Below are 19,343 nucleotides of genomic sequence, written 5' to 3' on the forward strand. Positions count from 1 at the left end.
AGATTTTAGAAACGGTTTTGCAGCCAGTAATGTGCAGCAAAGGTACATTTTGAGTTGTAGCCATTGTTGGAAGTTAGGGAACAGGAAGGTCAATTTAAACAAAGCAAGCTGTCATAAACAGCAAGGTGATAGAGACCAGATCCTCTGCTTTCTCTCTGTGATGTTTGGTTGGATGAAAAATAATATTTCCTCTAAGTTTTCTTGCTGCTTCGGGACTTCCGAGGTCTGTGCGTGGAAGAAGCTTCTAGAAGTGGAAGCAGTGCATCAGCATGGTGATTAGTATGTATGGAATCTCCCAGTAACTACACATCTACATGCCCCTCCACCTTTAAGGGAATGTTGTTGGAAAATGTTAGACCCCAGGAAAAGCTTCCCTGCACTTCTCCAAACACAGGCAGAGGATCATTTATACCCACCTCAGGGAGTAGGGAGGGCACCCAGCTTAATGTCTCATCTGAAAGTTGGCACCTCTGACAATGTATAGTTGACTTGTGTCTGTGGAACGTGGCTTGTATCCACTGCTGTTTGGCTCAGAGGTGAGAATTACTGGCTGTACTAGAAACATAGTAACATTGAAAAACAGGAGCAGGAATAGACCATTCAGCCCATCAAATCCCTTCTGCTGATCAACATGATCATGGCTGATCCTCTATCTCAACGCCATAGGCATGCTTTCTCCCCATACTCATTAACGGCTCTATCCTCGAGAAAGCCATCTACTTCTGTCTTAAATAATTCAGTGACTTGCCTTCTGTAGTAGAAAGCTCCACTCTCTGAGTGAAGAAATGTTTTCTCATCTCAGTCTGAAATGGTCTACCCTGTGTTCTGAGACTGTGACCCTTGTTTTGGACACTCAGCCAGCAGCAAAAATCATCCTTGCACCCAGTCTATCCAGCCTTGTCAGAACTTTGTGTTTCAATGACATTCCCTTCTAAACTCCAGTGAATACAGGCCTAGTTGACCCAATCTCTCCTCATATGACAAACCTGCTAGCCAGGCATCAGCCTGGTGAACCTTTGCTGCACTCCCTTTGTGGAAGTATAGCTTTTCTGAGGAAAGGAGACCAAAACTGCACACATTACTCCACTGTGGTCTTACCAAGTCTCTGTACAATAAGACTTTGTTCCTCCTGTAGATGGTGATAGTCTAGTGGTATTATTGTTTAAACTATTAATCCAGTGACCCAGGTGATGATCTGGAGATCCAGGTTTGAAACTCACCATGGCAAATGGTTGAATTTGAATTCAATAATCGAAAAAAAAACTGGAATTAAAGGTCTAATGATAACCGTGAAGCAGATTCAAGTTAAGATTTTCATATGGGCAAGCCCTCTTATAGAGGTGTAGAGCATGTAAGCAGGCCCTTTGGCATAACTAGTCCATGTTGACCAGGTTTCTTAAACTGAGCAAGTCCTAGGGGAGGCAATGGTCTAGTAATATTATCACTAGACTGTTAAACCAAAGAGCCAGATAATGTGCTGGAGACCCAGGTTCAAATCCTGCTATGGCAGATGGTGGAATTGAATTCAATACATATCTGGAATGAAGAGGAAATAATGATGACCATAAATCCATTGCTGATTGGTTGGGAGAGAAAACCCCATCTGGTTTTCTCATGTTCTTTAGGGAAGGAGTCTGCCACCCTTACCTGGTGTGGCCTACACATGACTCCAGACCCACAGTAATTTGCTTGATACTAACTGGCCCAGCCAGCAACACCCACATTCCATGAATGAATAATGAAAAAATGAACTCAAAATCTTTTGCAATGAAGCCCACGTACGATTTGCCTTTCTAACAGCTTGCTTTCGATTACTGTATACAAGGATGTCCCTTTGTATGTCGATCTATTACTATTTGAATACTACACCTGACATTTAGTGTAGAGAGTGCAGGTTTGTGCAACGATGCCACGAGTAAAACCATGAGGAAACATTTGTTGTGAGTGGGATGGAGGTGAAGGTAGACACCCCTCAACTGTTTGTGGTGAGCGGGCGGGTAGAGTTGGAGGCATGCCCATTGTGGTTGGCGAAGAACAAAAAACTCTACCTTACAGCCTTCGAACAAACATCCCACTATAAGCTGAGAGTAAACTTGCTCATTGCAAATTCATTTTGGGATGCGCACAGGGATTTCAGGCTGTAATGGGAACATTCAACCTGAACACTAAACCAGTCGCTCTGTTTACTACATTCTTAATTGCAGTCTTGTCGATCAATGTTGGTGGCCTTGAGTTAGTTGTTTGAATCAACACACTATAGACTCATTTCAACCACATAAATATTTATTACCACAAGCCTGAGGGTGTCTTCCCGTTGGAGAGATATTCCAATTATGGAAAGAAACCTGCATTCTCATTAAGACGGTAAATGTCTCTTGAGCTGCAATCCGCTTTTAATAACTCCTCTATCGACCCTTGGATCTCAACTCTCAACATCTCAGATTGTAAAGACAGTGTGACCTTATTAGTTCTCAACTGAGTCTTTCCATTTAGCAATTTAAATTTCATCCTGGTTATCATGACAAAGTTTCTTTGGGAGCGCGGCTTAAGAAGTGTCTTAAGGAAGGGTGTCTTAAAGGGGTGTGGTGCTTATGTTTGGACAGACAACTGAAGACATGGCTGCCGCAGGTGTGTAGATGGGGGTAAAGGTGTACTGCAGGTCATAGTGGGAGAGATAGAGAGTTCTAGGAGGATTGTAGTGTCAAAATTCTAAAATGCTTGTGTTGCCGTACCAGGAGCCAGTGAGCATTGGGGTGATGCCTGAATTGGATTTGGAGACTTCTGGATAACCTGTGTTGGTTGCCAAGCCCACCAACCCCTGATGTAGGCACTGAGATTGGGGAGCATAAAACTCTACACTTCTGCCCCTTAAAAATACAGGAACACAGAAGGAAGTCAATCAGCCCCTCAAGTCTGTTCTGTCATTCATTTGGATCATAGCTGATCTATTTATTGGCTTCAACCATCTGTCTTGGTCACACAACTCTTAATCCCTTTATCCAACAAATACCTACCAATTCCAGTTGTGAAAGTTCCAACAGCATTTTCGGGGACAGAGTTCTGGATTTTCTCATACCCTTTGTGTGAAGAAACGTACAACATAGATGAAGTCCAGTCAGCCTCTTGTACCTGTGCTGGCTCTTTGAAACAGCACTTGTGATTTGTTCCACATCTCCATGGTTTGTAAATTGGATTCTTATGCTCCTTTAAAAATTATTATTAAAATTTCCACCACCTTTTGGACTTTCTAGATCCCCAGAACTAAGAGAACTAAGATCTTCTCCCCTCTAAATCTTTTCCTGATGATTTTAAGTATCTGCTCTGTGGAAGGTGATGGCATAGTAGTAATGTTCCTGCACTGGTAATCCACAACCACAGGCTGATGCTCCGGGGACATGGTTTTAAATCCCATCATGGCAGCTGGTGAAATTTGAATGGTGACTACTGTGATTTGTTGTAAAAACCCATCTGGTTCATTCACGTTCTTAAGACAAGAAAATCTGCTGTTTTTATCTGATTTGGCCAACATCATTGTGTACCTATATCTCTTAACTACTCTCTGGGCAGTTAGGGATGGGAAATAAATGCTGGCCTAGCTGGTAAGGCCCACAATCTGTGTATGAAGAAATTTAAAACAAAATTGATTCACTTTGAGGCAATAATTTTTCTCTATCAAAACTGTTATGTTAATGACAATGCTTTAAGAAACAACTGCTATCAGGGATTGATTAACTCTGTGGGTTAGTTTATTTAAACAGTAAAACACATTATAAGTTATTAAGCAGATATTACAGTAAACCAACTGATTCCAGTATGTATGCAGTTTAGACCTGCAGTAGACCACTATCACCTTGAAAATTTCCAATAGGTAACTCTTTCTATTGATGCTATGACTTTCTCTGTAATTCCATCGTATTTCAACTTCTTACTCAGCCTTTTGTTTGACACTTTGTTGAATGCTTTCCACAAATACAAATGTACAATGGGCTGAATCTTACGCTCTGAATCAGAACAACTGTTCTTTAGTTCTGAAGAAAGGTCACTTGACCTGAAACATTAACTCTGCTTTCTCACCACAGATGCTGCCAGACCTGCTGAGTTTTTCTGATTTTGTTACAATGAAAGGGGCTGGTGTGTTGCAACGTGCCATGTTGAAGTGCAGACGTAGACTGTAAATGGATTGGAATGTGCCATGATAGTAAGGGAGGAATCACACCCTCTGCTGAGTTCTTTTGAACTATTGGCTTCGTCAAATTGTCTCATTGCCATTGGCCAGACAGTTGGCACCCTAACAGTGTAGCTGTGGGCACCAGGAGAGGGAAGGTTCAGGTGTGGCTTTGATGCCAGTCCATAGTGTGCATGCTTATGGTGGAGCAAGAGCAGAATGCAGTACTGGACTGTAGCTAGCATCTCAACTACTCCCCCTACTGGACTGTAGCTAGCACCTCAACTACTCCCCCTACTGGACTGTAGCTAGCACCTCAACTACTCCCCCTACTGGATTATGGTCAGAAATTACACGACACCAGGTGACAGACCAACAGGTTTATTTGAAAACACAAGCTTTCAGAGCCTCAGTCCTTCTTCAGGTGTTAGTGAGAGAGGTAGTATCAGACACAGAACTTATAAGTAAAAGATCAAAGGTCCACACCATTGATGAGGATGTACTAAACAAACCTAAGATGCTATTAAATCTTTAATCAATGAGAAGGTTTTAATTGATGAATATGTATATGTAAATTCCTTTCAAGTGACCGTGGAACCAGAAAAGTGTTAGAAGGGAAACAGGAACCACCTCTGGGATATTTGCATTTTTGAACAGTGATAATTACTGTTTGAAATAGGTAAAGTGTTGGAGACCAGAGATGCAATTAAATCTGCAGTGATTTTGCAAACTATCCCTCCAGCGTGTTCACTTTCTGCTTATCCTCACACAGTTAGCAAATGAGAACCAACCACTGCACTCCCCCATTAACTGGCTGGTCCAGGTCAGAGCATTTGATCAATTATTTGGCCCCTGACAGCAGTTTTTGATTCTGATTTAATTCAACCATTAAACTAATCTGAGTGTTCTCAATCTCATTTCCTCAGCCCAGGAACTGAGTGAACACGAGATCCCTGTGCTATGGGCATTCCATTGCGAGATTGTGTTATAGAATGAGGCCATTCTTATTAAAAACTACTTTGTTTTGCAATCCATCAGGTTCAACAATATTTCCGTATCACCCTCCTGTGCCAGAATAGGCACAGAACAAATTTTGAATCAATCAGTTGACGACACTTTATAGTTCAGCAGACTTATCAAGTCCAATAGATATTCAGAGACTTTTAATGCAGAAACAGTGATTGATATTTGAGAATATCTTGCACCTCTAACGCAGTAAAACATTTCAAGGACAATACAGGAATGAAAATCAGACGCAGAAAATTGTCATTGAGCCATATAGGACAGGTAACCAAAATTTTGGCCAGAAAAATCAGTTTTAAGGAGAGTCTTAAAGGAGGAGAGGGATACAGGGAGGGAATTCCAAAGGTTGGGATCAAGGCAGCTGATGGGCTGTCACGAATGATTTGAATTGAATTAGAATTAGATTTTTTGTCACCTCTGCTCAAATGAGTACAGCGCAAAAGTTTACAAATTGCCATTTCGGGTGCCACCCTCGCTACAAGGTACCTAGGTATAGATTCTTCAGTAAAAGTTCTTAGGAGAAACAAAATAGAACAATAAAGAAATAAAAAGTCCAGCATTATAGATCATAGGAATAAATTAGAAAATAGAGAAATAACAGGTTCGGAGTAACAGTTCTTCCAACCCAGTCCACGCTGGCACCTTGCCTCCTGTTCGTGGCTGGTCTTGACTCCAGACCATGACAGGTTTCACCTCGAGGCTGGGAGGCTGCTCTGGAATCACCCCGAGGCAAGACGTCCAAGCTGAGGCCGCGCTGGGCCAAAAGACCACCACAGGCTGCCAAATAAATCAGGATGATCCAGAGGCCAGCTTTGGAGGAACACAGCCACTTTGTCGGGTTGCAAGGCTGGAGGTGTTACATCAGCATTACTTTAATTTCTCGGTTTTTTTAAAATTAAATATTTGTTTTAAGTTAAATCCAAGCACTGAAGACCAGATGGCAAAAGTAAATAGCTTAGCATGACACTTTTTGGTCGGGAAAACACTTCAGGAAACGAGCAATTAATACAACTGATCCTTGAAATCTGGGTAAGTTCAGTTGTTTAGGAGCGCTGCAGGAGAGCTCTGTTGTTTCATGTGCAATAGCGAAGGTCACCGATCATTCAATCAAACATGAAATAATTAGGACATGAGATGAACAAAGACCACCGCCTTGAGCGAGCATTTGACATTCTGATAATTGCCCAGTGGGTGGCAGAGCTGTGTAATGTAAGGATTCAACTTCACGTAATACTGCGAAGTTTGGAGTGTAATTGGCAAATTTGAATGCTTAACATACAGAATGACAGATCCCCGGGAGTGACTTACAGACTGGAATCTAATCGAGGGGTTCGGGGTGGTTTATTAATAGAATAACAGATACTTGGGAGTGAGTTACAGATTGACATCTGATTGAGAGTTTTTGGTGGTTTAGTTATAGAATAATAGATAACTAGGAGTGACTTACAGACTGGAATCTAATTGAGAGGTTCTGGAGGTTTATATGTCGAATAACAGATACCCGGGAGTGAGTTACAGACAGGAATCTAATTGAGGAGTTCAAGGTGGTTTATATATAGAACAGCTGATACACAGGAGTGAGTTACAGACTGGAATCTAATTGAGACGTTTGGGTGGTTTATATATAGGATAGCGGATATCCAGGAGTGAGTTACAGACTGGTATCTAATCAAAGGTTTCTGGGCGGTTTATATATAGAATAACAGATCCCTGGGAGTGAGTTACAGACTGGAATTTAATCCAGGGGCTTGGGTGGTTTACATATAGAATAACAGATGCCCGGAAGTGAGTTATAAACTGGAATCTAATCGAGAGGCTTGGTGATTTATAGATAGAGTAACAGGTACCAGGGAAGGGATGAAGGGAACGCAGCCATGCTGCCCAAACCTATTTCCTTTCTGTTTAAATGACTGACTTGATACAAAGAAGCAATGTATGCTGCTTTTAACACTGAATACCAAAGTAATATAGATATGGAGAAGATAGAAGCAGGAGGAGGCCATTCGGCCCTTCGAGCCTGCTCTGCCATTCTTCATGATCATGGCTGATCATCCAACTCAATAGCCTAATCCTGCTTTCTCCCCATAACCTTTGATCCCATTCAGTCAAAGTGCTATATCTAGTCACCTCTTGAATACATTCAATGTTTTGGCATCAGCTATTTCCTATGGTAATAAATTCCACAGGTTCACCACTCTTTGGGTGAAGAAATGTCTCCTCATCTCCATCCTAAATGGTCTACCCCGAATCCTCATACTGTGACCCCTGGTTCTGGACACACCCACCATCGGGAACATCCTCCCTGCATCTACCCTGTCTAGTCCTGTTAGAATTTTATAAGGCTCTATGAGATTCCCCCTCATTCGTCTGAACTCTAGCAAAAACATTCCCAAACTAGTCAATCTATCCTCATATGTCAGCCCTACCAACACTGGAATCAGCCTGGTAAACCTTCACTGTGCTCCCTTGAGAGCAAGAGCATCCTTCCTCAGAAAGTAGGTTAAACGTAATTTCTTTATCTTATTCCTTCTGGGTTGCAACAATAACTTACATCTCTTTAGCATCTTTAATGTTGTAAAATGTCCCAAGGTTCTTTGAAGTGGCATTATGCCCCTGTGTCTGGAAAGTATAGTTGCAGAGTTGGCTATTCAATTCCCCAGCGTGATAACCTTCCTTTGTGAGTTTTCACTTCTTTGACAAGCTCCGAGCTACCTGCAATCTCAAACTGCAGACTGGGCCAAGTTTGGACAGTGCAGAATGAAGTTTCACCTCACCTGAAAAACTATCAGTCACACATAACCTGTCCTTGTCTGGATCAAACACGGCACAGTTTATTGTATTCAGCGCCAAGATTAGAATGCAGATGAGATAAAACAGATTGTCCCTTACTAAAGGAGTGACATACTGGGAACTCCCAATTTGTTTAATTAAAACACTGTCACGGTATTATTCTGCCTTTGCTGACTTCCTTTCAGAGTAATGAGCAGCACCAACCCTTCTCATCACTGTTGCTCAACTTTACAAAAATTAAGCAAATTTGCAAGAGAACAAAAAGCCCGGTTAAGCCGATAACAAAAAGAGAAATATTGCCAATGCTGGAAATCTGGAAGAAAAGTGCTGAGAATACACGGCAAGTATGGGACTATCCATGAAGACAGAGACAGAGCTGTGACCTTTCATTCGACCAGGAAAAGGTTAGAAAATTCAAAGCTTTTGAGAAAATGTGAAGACAAGTCTACAGGGGATGTGTATATGCGTGGAAAGCAGGCTAGATTAAATGACAGAAGGAATGATGGTGCAAGGCAAAAAAGGGATGGTAATAGGAAAAGTGGGAAAGTCGTTGATGATCTTCGTAGACTCCAAACTGGCTGTTGTCGTGGAAACTAAGACAGAAATATTTTTTAATCAACCGAGATGTTATTACCTATCACTGGAGCAGGCGGGACTTGAACTCAGACCTCCAAAGTTAGAGATAGGGACACGATCACAAGCACCTTCAAAGCTAAAACATAATACGCTTCTTGATGAATAAAGTTACATGACTTCTTCAGTCTTACAACCCTCATCCAACATTCCAAATGACTCAGCTGCTCCCTATTTATATGTGTTCAAAGACAATTAAGACCCAATGTTCGTTTCTCTTAACCCAGCAAAGACATTAACATACTTTAATGATTGGATTGACAAGGCACTAACAGAGAAGTCCAGAGGAGGTGAAAATGGGAAGAGGAGAATCAAGCCTGACAAATATAGGAGCAGCGACAACTGGCCGAATTTGTTAAAGCTAATATTGGAAAGCAAAGTGCCTCATAGGAAGATGAGGTGGTGGCCTTTGTATTGAGCTGTACTGTAGAAGCCAGTTTGATACCTGCATGCACCGTGTAGGTCAGAACTGTCAGGAATTGCAACCCATCTCTTGGACAGACTTCCTGGATTAAGGAGCGAGTGACAATGTCACGTTGTTATTTGCTGTATTTGTACTGCAGGCGGATGTTCTATTCCTTAGCTGAGATTTCTAATTAAATTGTGGAGAGAGGGTGGAAAACTTTATGGAGCAAGACATGCCCCTCACCACCAATGAGAGAGACCACAGGATCCAGTGCCAATCAAGCACCTAGGGTAATCACTGGCTGGGCTTCTTGGCCATTCACCTCCTGGGTTAGTGAGGTCCAGGCCTTCCTGAAGCTGCCGACTGAGCAGAGGCCAGCAGCTAGCACTGCTTTGGATGTAGAGGTTGCTGGCGGTACAGCAATGCAGCTTGGGCAGCGTGGAGGAAGCGTCTTTTTGGAGGAAGATTGTGAGTGAGGAGAACGCAAAGGAGGGATAGGAACAGGGCAGGGCTGGGCATGCCTTTCAGTGGCTCTTCTGCTGCCATTATGCCCCCACCCCCATCCCCATCTCTGCTCCCGATAACACTCGGATTGGGGCAGATTGAGGATGTTACTCCTTACCCCAATGGGCAGGTTACTCCCTTTCTGGGAGGACCACTATTGTCTGTGCTAGTTGGAGATATTTTCTAATCAACCTGTTCAGGGGCGTTATCAGAAAAACCTGTCATAGCAGGTGGGTCTTGAACCTGGCTCAGCAGTAGGGACACTACCACTGAACCACAAAAGCCCTTTATTTGTTGGTGACAAAGTTATTCGGGCTGGTTAATTGACTGCTCAAGGGCCTTAACTGGTGGCAGGTCAGGCAGGTTGGTCCTGCCCAGAATGGAATTCCTGAGGTCATGGTTATCTCTCTTGTTCCAGCCCACTGATTACTTGCCCTTTGTGCCGTTTCGCCCTCCTGGGGGCTTGGGGTCTACTCCTGGTAACATCCATGGATTCCACATTGCCAGACATTCCCACATCGTTAGGAACTCACACATCTCCTAGTCCTGGGGTTGGGATAGGGAAAGGGATGGGCTTGATCCTTAATGTCTCATCTTTAATTGTCCATAAGGAATGGGAGGAGTGTGCCCCCCATTACTATATCCAACATGTTGCATCCTGTAAAGAGGAAGACTCTTTAGGAGGGGAAGCTTGGTGTATAGGTTGTAGGAAGAAGGGTAAATATATGGTTTGGGTGACGGGACCACCTCATTTCTTTGATTCATCTCCATTGAGCAATACAGATTTATCAAATCAAGGTGATTTATTTCAGAGCGAGCAGGAGCAGCTGCTATCTCTGGAGCATGGACAGAAAGACTGAATGAACTGAAAGGTTTTTAGAGAGAAATCCAGGGGCCATGGAGATTGACAAGAACCTGATCCAGTGTATTGCTGCTGGCCATCAGGTTTATCCTCCATCTCTCAACCATTAACAATGGTGTATTTTCTTTTATCAAACAAAGAATTGCAGATACTGGTCATCTGAAACAAACAAGAACAGAAATTGCTGGAGAAACTCAGCAGGTCTTGCAGCATCTGTGGAGAGAGAGAGAGAGAAAACAAGTGTTAATGTTTTGAGTCCAGTGACCCTTCCTCAGAACTGATAGCAGCTGGGAAAATGTGTCAGTAACGTGCACTTTTCTTTTGCCTTGTTCAGCCCTAAGTGTTTTCCTTGGGATAGATTTGGGACCAATCTCCTTGACCTACCTGTGGGGAGGTCTTAACTCCCATGGGCCAGACCCATCACCAGTCAAAGATCTCAAGAAGAAAGGCCCTTATAGAGTCATAGAGCTGTACAGCACAGAAACAGACCCCTGCAGTCTAACTCTTCCATGCCAACCAGAAATCCCAAATTAATCTAGTCCCGTTTGCCAGCATTTTAATTGAAGCCTTATCTTAAACATGCAAAGGAATAGAGATGGCACGGTTCAGCAAACGTACTTTATCCCTCAATATCTCTAATTGCATACACCATTAATTTCCTCCCAGTTTGTTTGGGAGGATTTTACATAAATATCATACTTTAAATATTCAAGTCTGTACCAAGGCTCCCATCCAGATTCTGTCCCAGCTGTTGCCCTGATTTACAATCCCAAGCTGCTCCATTATATTGTGAGTGCTTAAATGTGGCAACACCTGAACCATTCTTTTTCAATCAGTCCTTTGAGGAATTGCTGTAGAGTAACAGAATCACATACAACTGCCCACAGATTTATTTTTTGGAAGCATGCGGGTGAAATGGATTTAAGTACTATAGCAATTTCTCCAAAATTGTCCATGACTTTGATCATCAAATCTGCTTTTAACCTTTTCTGCTGTTAGGAGAACAAGCCCAGCTTAGATCATAGTCTTACAGCAATGTACACCTGTTCTATCTCTTTGAGAGGCTCTCTAATTTAGTCCCACACTCCTGTCTCCCCTTATTTTGAAAGTTGCTCATCTTCAAGTTCAATATGTGTCCAACTGCCTTGTGACATTTTCTGTAGCGTCTGATTCCACCATCCTTTCGTGTAATTTCAGGCTTTACAAAGTCCTGTGTGTGAATAAGTTTCCCCTCCTTTCCCCTTGAGTTTTTCTCCAGTCTTTCAACCTAACTGTGACCACTTAACCTGAACTAAGAGAGTTTGGTCACAGATTAATCATGGAATGGTAGAAGAGTTTTGAGGCAGTAAAATGGTCTCTTCCTGTCCCTTGTTGCCATTCTGGTGGAGTGTTAATTTTAATATTTTTAGTCAATCTGATCAGAGACCATATGATACACCTCTGGAGTAGGTGGAACTTGAACCCTAACCTCATGGTTCTGAGTAGGGACACTACCACAAGAGCCCTTAGTGTCACCTTTATTTTAATGCTGGATCTAGAATGCCCAGTTCAGAGAATCATAGAATCCCTACAGCGTGGAAGCCGGCCATTTGGCCCATCGAGTCCAAACAGACCCTCTGAAAAGTACCCCCCCACAGACCCTATCTCTGTAACCCTGCATTTCTCACAGCCAATCCACCTACCCTGCACATCTTTAGACTGTGGGAGGAAACCGGAGCACCTGGAGGAAACCCACGCAGACACAGGGAGAATGTGTAAACTCCACACAGACAATCACTGGAGGGTGGAATGGAACCCAGGTTCCTAGCGCTGTGAGGCAGCAGTGCTAACCACTGAGCCACCGTGCTGCCCGAGTTATGAAGGCGGTTCTTTGACTGAAGCCTGTTTCAGTGTTAGTCCTTCTCTGCCTTTTCATTCAGTACAATCAGCTCAGATGTAATTGCAATCTTCTATCTTGTGAGATGATGGTAAGTGAGGTTATTGTCTCTGTGTGAGCATTGCCTGCAGTGGTGAGGAGCTACACTTTGGCATGGCAGGTTCTGTTTCATTTGCTGCAGAGGGAGACAGTGGACTTGAGAAGGTGCATGAAGAAGTAGCAGAGATGTCGAACACATTGATGTGTTTGTTCTCCCAGCTGTTTTCTCTGGTTCGGCTAACTGGCCAACTGAGCTGTTCATTTCTGCTCGCTCTTCCATTGGCCCTCCGAAGGGTCAATCTCCAGAGGTCACGGATATCTGTGTCAATTGTTGGTGCCATTGTCTACCACCTCTGTTCTCTCTAATTCATTTACCTCCTACCCCAAGGTCCACGCCTGGAAGTGACTTCCGAAACCAAAGGTCAATGTGCTGACACATTGGTTGGTGTGTGAGGACAATTGAGGCAGCTCAGAGGGCACATTGTCCACTGTGTTCATGCCTTTCTTGCCAGTGTCCTCGCAGAACTGACCCAATGGCCAGTCACTGTACAGAGGGCCTTTGGATTTATGACTGTCATTCATTTGGTGTTGGCTTAACAGTGGGCGTATACTGATCTTAAAATTTTGAAACGTAAGTAATTTACATTGGCATGAGCTGGAAAAGGTCAGTTCATTAGATAGGCTAAAAAGTGGGAAGTATTTAAAGAAACAGTTCAAAACGTTAGATTTTTTAAAAAAAGTGGCTTATACTGTTGCAAACTATAGTAACAAGCCTGAGGATTGGGAGTTTATTAGAAACCAATGAATGGACAGAAAAAGGTTGATTAAAAGGGAGCAATACAATTGATTGATTTATTGTTGTCACGTGTACCGAGATACAGTGAAGTATGTTGTTTTGTGAACTCTACAGGCAGATCATACCATACAAAGTGCAGCAGGGTAGCAGAACAGAGTGCAGAATACAGGGTTACAGCTGCAGAGAAGGTACAGAGAGACAATTAATCGCATCAGAATATGACAGTAAACTGACCACGATTAGACAAACAGACTGCAAGGCCTTTTACAAGCGTATCAAAAAGGAAAATTGCTAAAGTGAACATTCAACCCTTAGAGACATGGGTAATTATCACGAGGAGTGAAGAAGTAGCAGAGATGTAGAACACATTAAAGTGTTTGTCTTCACAGCTGAAGACATACCTGCATTAGTAATCAAAAGATGAATGAGAGTGAAGAACCTAAAGTGATTAATATCAGCAGACACAAAATATTAAAAAAGGTAAGGAACTAAAAGTCAACACAACCCCAGAACCTGACAGCTAATAACTAAGATTCTAAATGAGGTTGGTGCAGAAATAGTGGACACGCTAATTATAATTTTCCAAAATTCTCTAAATTCTGTAAGAATCCCAGCAGATTGGAAGTTAGCAAATGTAACATCTTTATTCAAGAGAGGATAGAGAAAGAAAATGGGAAACTACGGGCCAATCAGTCTGATATCAATCATCAGGAACTTGTTGGGGACTATTATTAAGCAATTCTTAATAATGTGCTTAGAACATCATTATTATGATCAGATAAAAGCTAAAGCAAAGGCATATCTTGTTTGACAAGTTTATTGAGTCTTTTCAGTCAAAAGGGAACTAGTATTTTAAAATTAAAAAAGGAATGTGATGGAGAAACTCAGCAGGTCTGGCAGCATTTGTGGACAGAGAAATGTTTCGAGTCCAGGATGACTTTCCTTTGGAATTCTCTCTCCTTAGATGCTGCCAGACCTGCTGAGTTTCTCCAGCACCTTCCATATTTTATTCCGGATTACCAGCATCTACAATGTTTTGCTTTTATTTGAGTATTTTTGGATTTTTGAAATATATTAATTAAGGTGCTACATAAGACAAATGTTAGATTTTAATGCAAGATTAGGGCTTGTGGAGTCAGTGTAATATCTTATCCTGGATAAAGAACTGGTTAACAGACAGGAAGCAGAGAGAAGGAATAAATGGGGCATTCTGAAATTGACAGGCTGTAACTACACAACCCATACTGATGACTTAGAAAAAGCAACCAACAGTAACATATCAAAGTGTGCTGACAGCAAAATGTTAGGGTGACACAGTGGGTCAATGATTAACACTGCTTCCTCGTGGTGCCAGGGACCCAGGTCAATTCCATCCTTGGCTGACTGTGCAGAGTTTGCACATTTTGCCTGCGTCTGTGTTGGTTTCTTCTGGGCACTCTGGTTTCCTCCCACAGTTCAAAGATGTGCAGGTTAGGTGGATTGGCTGTGCTAAATTACCCATCATGTCCAGGGATTTGCAGGCTAGGTGGGTTAGCTATGGGAAATGCAGGGTCACAGGGTTAGGGTAGGGGGTTAGGCTCCTCTTTGGTAGGTTGATATGAACCTAATGGGTCAATTGCCTAGCTTCCACACTGTAGGGATTCTATGATTAAGTGGGAATGCGAGCTGTTAGGACGATACAAAGAGCTTGCACAAACATATTGACTAGTTAAGTGAGGGGACAATAGGTGACAGAATGAGTATAACATGGAGAAATGTATGTATGATATGTATATATACATATATGTTCATAAGAAAAGTAGAATACTTTTTAAAAAGGCATAACTTGTTTTCTTTCTCTCCAAACGCTGTGAGGGCACTGAGGCCAGTTACAGTTGCTCAGCTGATATCGATGAAAAGACTCAAAGCTCTGGGAGTATTAGTCTCAGGCTGTTCCAGAGCTCCGATATTCCTTATGGTATGTCATTGTGCAGTTAAAGTGGGCTTGGAGAGAGGGAGCAGGGGATAGTGGACTCACGAGAACTCCCTTTAAACTATGTTTGGATTAAGAGAAAGGGCTGAGCCAAAACCAACAGCAAGTATTTATCATAAGAATAGGAGGCAAGGATGATTGAGAAGGTTGGTCAATGCCTGTGCTTTATGAGCAGTTCATTGAAACACATAATAACCGCAATTACAGGCTTGAAATCTAAATGACCTTTTCCTTATGATATCCTCACACTGAAATGAAGTCCTTTCATAATCTATTAATGAAATTCTGAGACATTAATTTAATGCCAGAAATTTCATTCCTTGCTTGCCCTTGTTTTGCTGAAGCATCTGCTCACTGCTCGTTAAAAAAAAGCCTCATCTGTTACCTAGAGCTGTTGGATTTAATGTCCCAAGGCACATCAATACAGACTGATTAATAATTTTGTGGCCATCTCCCCTCATTCCCTCTCTTTGCTTTCTCTGTCTGTATCTCGTTTCTCATATTCACATGTAGTGGTATTCGTTATTATTCTTATTGTCCCCATTGGGCCACTTCTTCATTTTTAATTGGCTTCTAGTCTCTATTTGTTTACAGCTTCCCAAAACTTCCAGTTGCTTTCTTCTTTCACAGTCAAATAAACTTACTCTGTAACTTCTGCACTATAAGAAGAAGCCACGTTACTGTTGGACATCTCTGTGTACCAGTTCCTCCTTCCACCTCATTTCCTTGAGCGCGTTTCGTGTCTTCCTAATCCAGTCTAGAGTTCCAAACTCTTCGTTGGCACTTTCCCTTGCTAGTTGCGTCTTAAGCCCAATAACATATCCAGTAAGATGGTGGCGAAGCAGGATGCTCTGGCTGGAGTTCCTCCGCTCCATCTGTTCTTTTTCTTTTCTCTCCTTTCTCTTGGCCTCGGACTCCCGGTCCTAGGCTCCGCAGCAGGGATGCTGGTCAGTGGCTTGGAGCGGGGATGCCATTGACCAGCGACATGGAGCAGAGTGGGGGTTGTGGCCCAGTGCAGAGCGTGGCAGCAGCCATTAGTCAGACCATGCGGAGACTCTCTGTGCCCTTGGAGAGAGCCCTTATTTGTCTTTTTAACTTCTTGTTTTTCTGATCGATCCTTACACTGTGTATAGCCGTGTGTCGGTGACATTCTTACACTGTAACTAATCTGTAACTGAAGAAGCTGTGCCTGGGTACCTCAGTGCCTAAGATTGTGCTGTAACTGGCGACTTATCACCTCTTCACTGGTACTCATGTGACAATAAATCTAATTCAATTCAATTCATTGAATTGTGACAATTTTTCACTCATGTTAAACTCACCTACCTGATGTTTCACACCGCCAATAGCCAGATGTAGCAGCAACTTGATATTAAAATTCACATCCTTAATTTAACTTGTGGTCTTGCCCCTCCCTAACTCTGTAACGCCTTCCAGCCCTCACAATCCTTGAGAACTCGAACAAAAGCAAAATGCTGCAGTGGCTTGGAAGGGACCTTGCAGGGGATGGTGTTCCCATGCATTGGCTACCCTTGTCCTTCTAGATGGAAGTGGTCGTGGGTTTGGAAGGTGCTGTCTGAGGATCTTTGGTGAATTTCTGCAGAGCATCTTGTAGATGGTACACACTGCTGCTACTGAGCGTCAGTGGTGGAGGGAGTGGATGCTTGTGGATGTGGTGCCAGTCAAGTGGGCTGCTTTGTCCTGGATGGTGTCAAGATTCTTGAGTATTATTAGAATTGCACTCATCCAGGCAAATTGGGGCTATTCCATCACACTCCTGACTTGTGTCTTGTAGATAGTGAACAGACTGTGGGGAGTCAGGAGGTAAGTTACTCACTGCAAGATTCCTAGCCTCTGACCTGCTCTTTAAGACACTGTATTTATATGGGTTGTCTAGTTCTGTTTCTGATCAATGATAACCCTCAGGAATTTGCTAGTGGGGGATATGGCGATGGTAATGCCATTGAATGTCAAAGGGTGATGGTTAGATTCTCTCTTGATAGAGATGGTCATCATTGTTGACCATTCACATCTAAGACTTGTGAATGGAAGCAAAATACTGCAGTTGCTACAAATCTGAAATAAAAGCACAAAGTGCTAGAAAACTTCTGCAGGTTTGGCAGAGTCTATGGAGACAGACAACCTACATTTTGAATCTAAGAAGAAAAAATATTGTTTCACTCTCCACTGACACTGCCAACTGCCAACATGGCTTGGTGTAAAATTGAATTTGATAAACCTCCTGTGAAGGCATTTGGGGTGTTTGACTTTCTTAAATATGTTTAAATATGTTAAAATGGGACAAGTGTTGTTCAATAGCAATTTCTGACTGACATCAGATGGGATTGTGATTATGATTTTATTCATATGATTGCGTTTATCTAAATTTTTGAGGAGGTAAAAAGGAAGACGGACGAAGGTGACACAGTTAATAAGGTCTAAATAGATTTTAGCAATGTTGTTGATAATGTCCCATGGGAAGGCTGCTTAAAAAAAAATAAAAGCCCATGGGATCTGGGGAATGGAGCAAGCTGGATACAAAATCAGCCCTGTGACGGGAAATGAAAGATAATTGTTGATGGTTATTTTTGGACTGGAAGACCTTGCCTCTAGCTGTGCACATTAATTAGTTAGTCATATATGTAGGGGCATGATCAAGATGCTTGCAAACCACATAAAAATTGGCCAGGTGTTTGATAGTGAGTAGGGAAGCTATAGATTGCATGAAGGTATTGATGGTCTATTCAGTGGCAGACAACTGATAAGTGGAATTCAACTTGAAAAAGTGTTAGGTGATATATTTGGGGACGTCAAATGAGGCAAAAGAATGAACAATAAATGGGAGAATACTGAGAGGTGTTGAGGAAGTAAGGGATCTTGGTGTGAATGTCCACAAATCCCTAAAAGTACCAGGGGATCTCAACAAGGTAGTTGGGAGGCCAAATGGAATCTTTTCCATTATTAAGCAAGGATTAGACTATAAGAGCTGGAAGGTTATGCTGGAACTGTGCAAATCATTAGATTGGCCACAACTTAAGAGCTCTGTGTAGTTCTGGTTATCTCGCTACACAGAGGATGCAATTGCACTGGAGAGGAGATAGAGGAGATTTACAAGGGTGTTGCCAGAACTGGGAAATTGCTATCTCTACTCCACAATCTGAAAGTCTGTAATGCACACATACATACATTTCTGCTACAGTTGCCTAACACTAACCAGTTCAACAAATAAATAGGGTGGCTACAAGAGTAGGTCAGAGGCTAGGAATACTGCAATGAGTAGCTCACCTCCTGACTCCTCCACATGTGTTGACCATTGACATACTCCCCACCTGCTCCAACAGCACTCACAAAGCTTGACACCATCCAGGACAAAGCAGCCTGCTTAATAGACTTCACATCTGCCACCTTCAATATTCACTTGCTCAGGAGTGTATACCCTCTGCAAAATACTGCAGCAATTCACCACAGCTCCTTCAACAGCACCTTCCAAAACTACTCCCTTTGCCATTTAGGAGGAAAAGGGCAGTAGAAAGATGGAAACACCACCACTTGGAAGAATCCCTTCAAGCCACTCACGAATCCTGACTTGGAAATATGTCACTTTTCCTTCACCGCAACTCGGTCAAAATCCTGGAATTCTCTCCCGAGTGGCATTTTGGGTTTATTTGCAATGGTTGAAGAAGGCATCTCACAACCACCTTCTCAAGAGGCAAGTAGAGAAGGGCAATAAATGCTGGCTCAGCTGACAATACCCACATCCAATTAAAACAAAAACATTGCTACCTATTTTTCAGGCTAGTATCAGGTAGCCAGTTTTAAAAAATCTGTCTTAATTATTTTAAAGTATTATGCAAGTCTGGCATTGCTTTGCTGGCTATCAGTCACATTTTGTTTACATTTTCATAATAGTTTTAATGGAAATTAATTTAGTACAATATTTCAGTTTGAACAATATAATTTAATTTGCTTTATAGTTGTCAGAGGTGCTCAGTGGGGAACATGTGCAATTTCTATTTGTTAATGTACCATAATTAAAATCCGACTCCCACTGACAGAATAATAAGGGTGCAATTTTCAAATGGTAATACTGGTGAACCCACTTGTGGGAGACATGATTTGTTGTGCATGTAAATAATAAGCATGAATTATAATGGGAAGGACTGATTCGGTGCAGAGTGTAACGAGATTGAACACATGGACAACCTCCAAAGATCATGAAGCAAGAATTCTTTATTCCACTAGCACCTGGTCATTACAAACATTAGAGGAAATTAAAG

The sequence above is a fragment of the Rhincodon typus genome, chromosome 20 (assembly GCF_021869965.1).
Source record: "Rhincodon typus isolate 14 chromosome 20, sRhiTyp1.1, whole genome shotgun sequence".
Lineage (NCBI taxonomy): Eukaryota > Metazoa > Chordata > Chondrichthyes > Orectolobiformes > Rhincodontidae > Rhincodon > Rhincodon typus.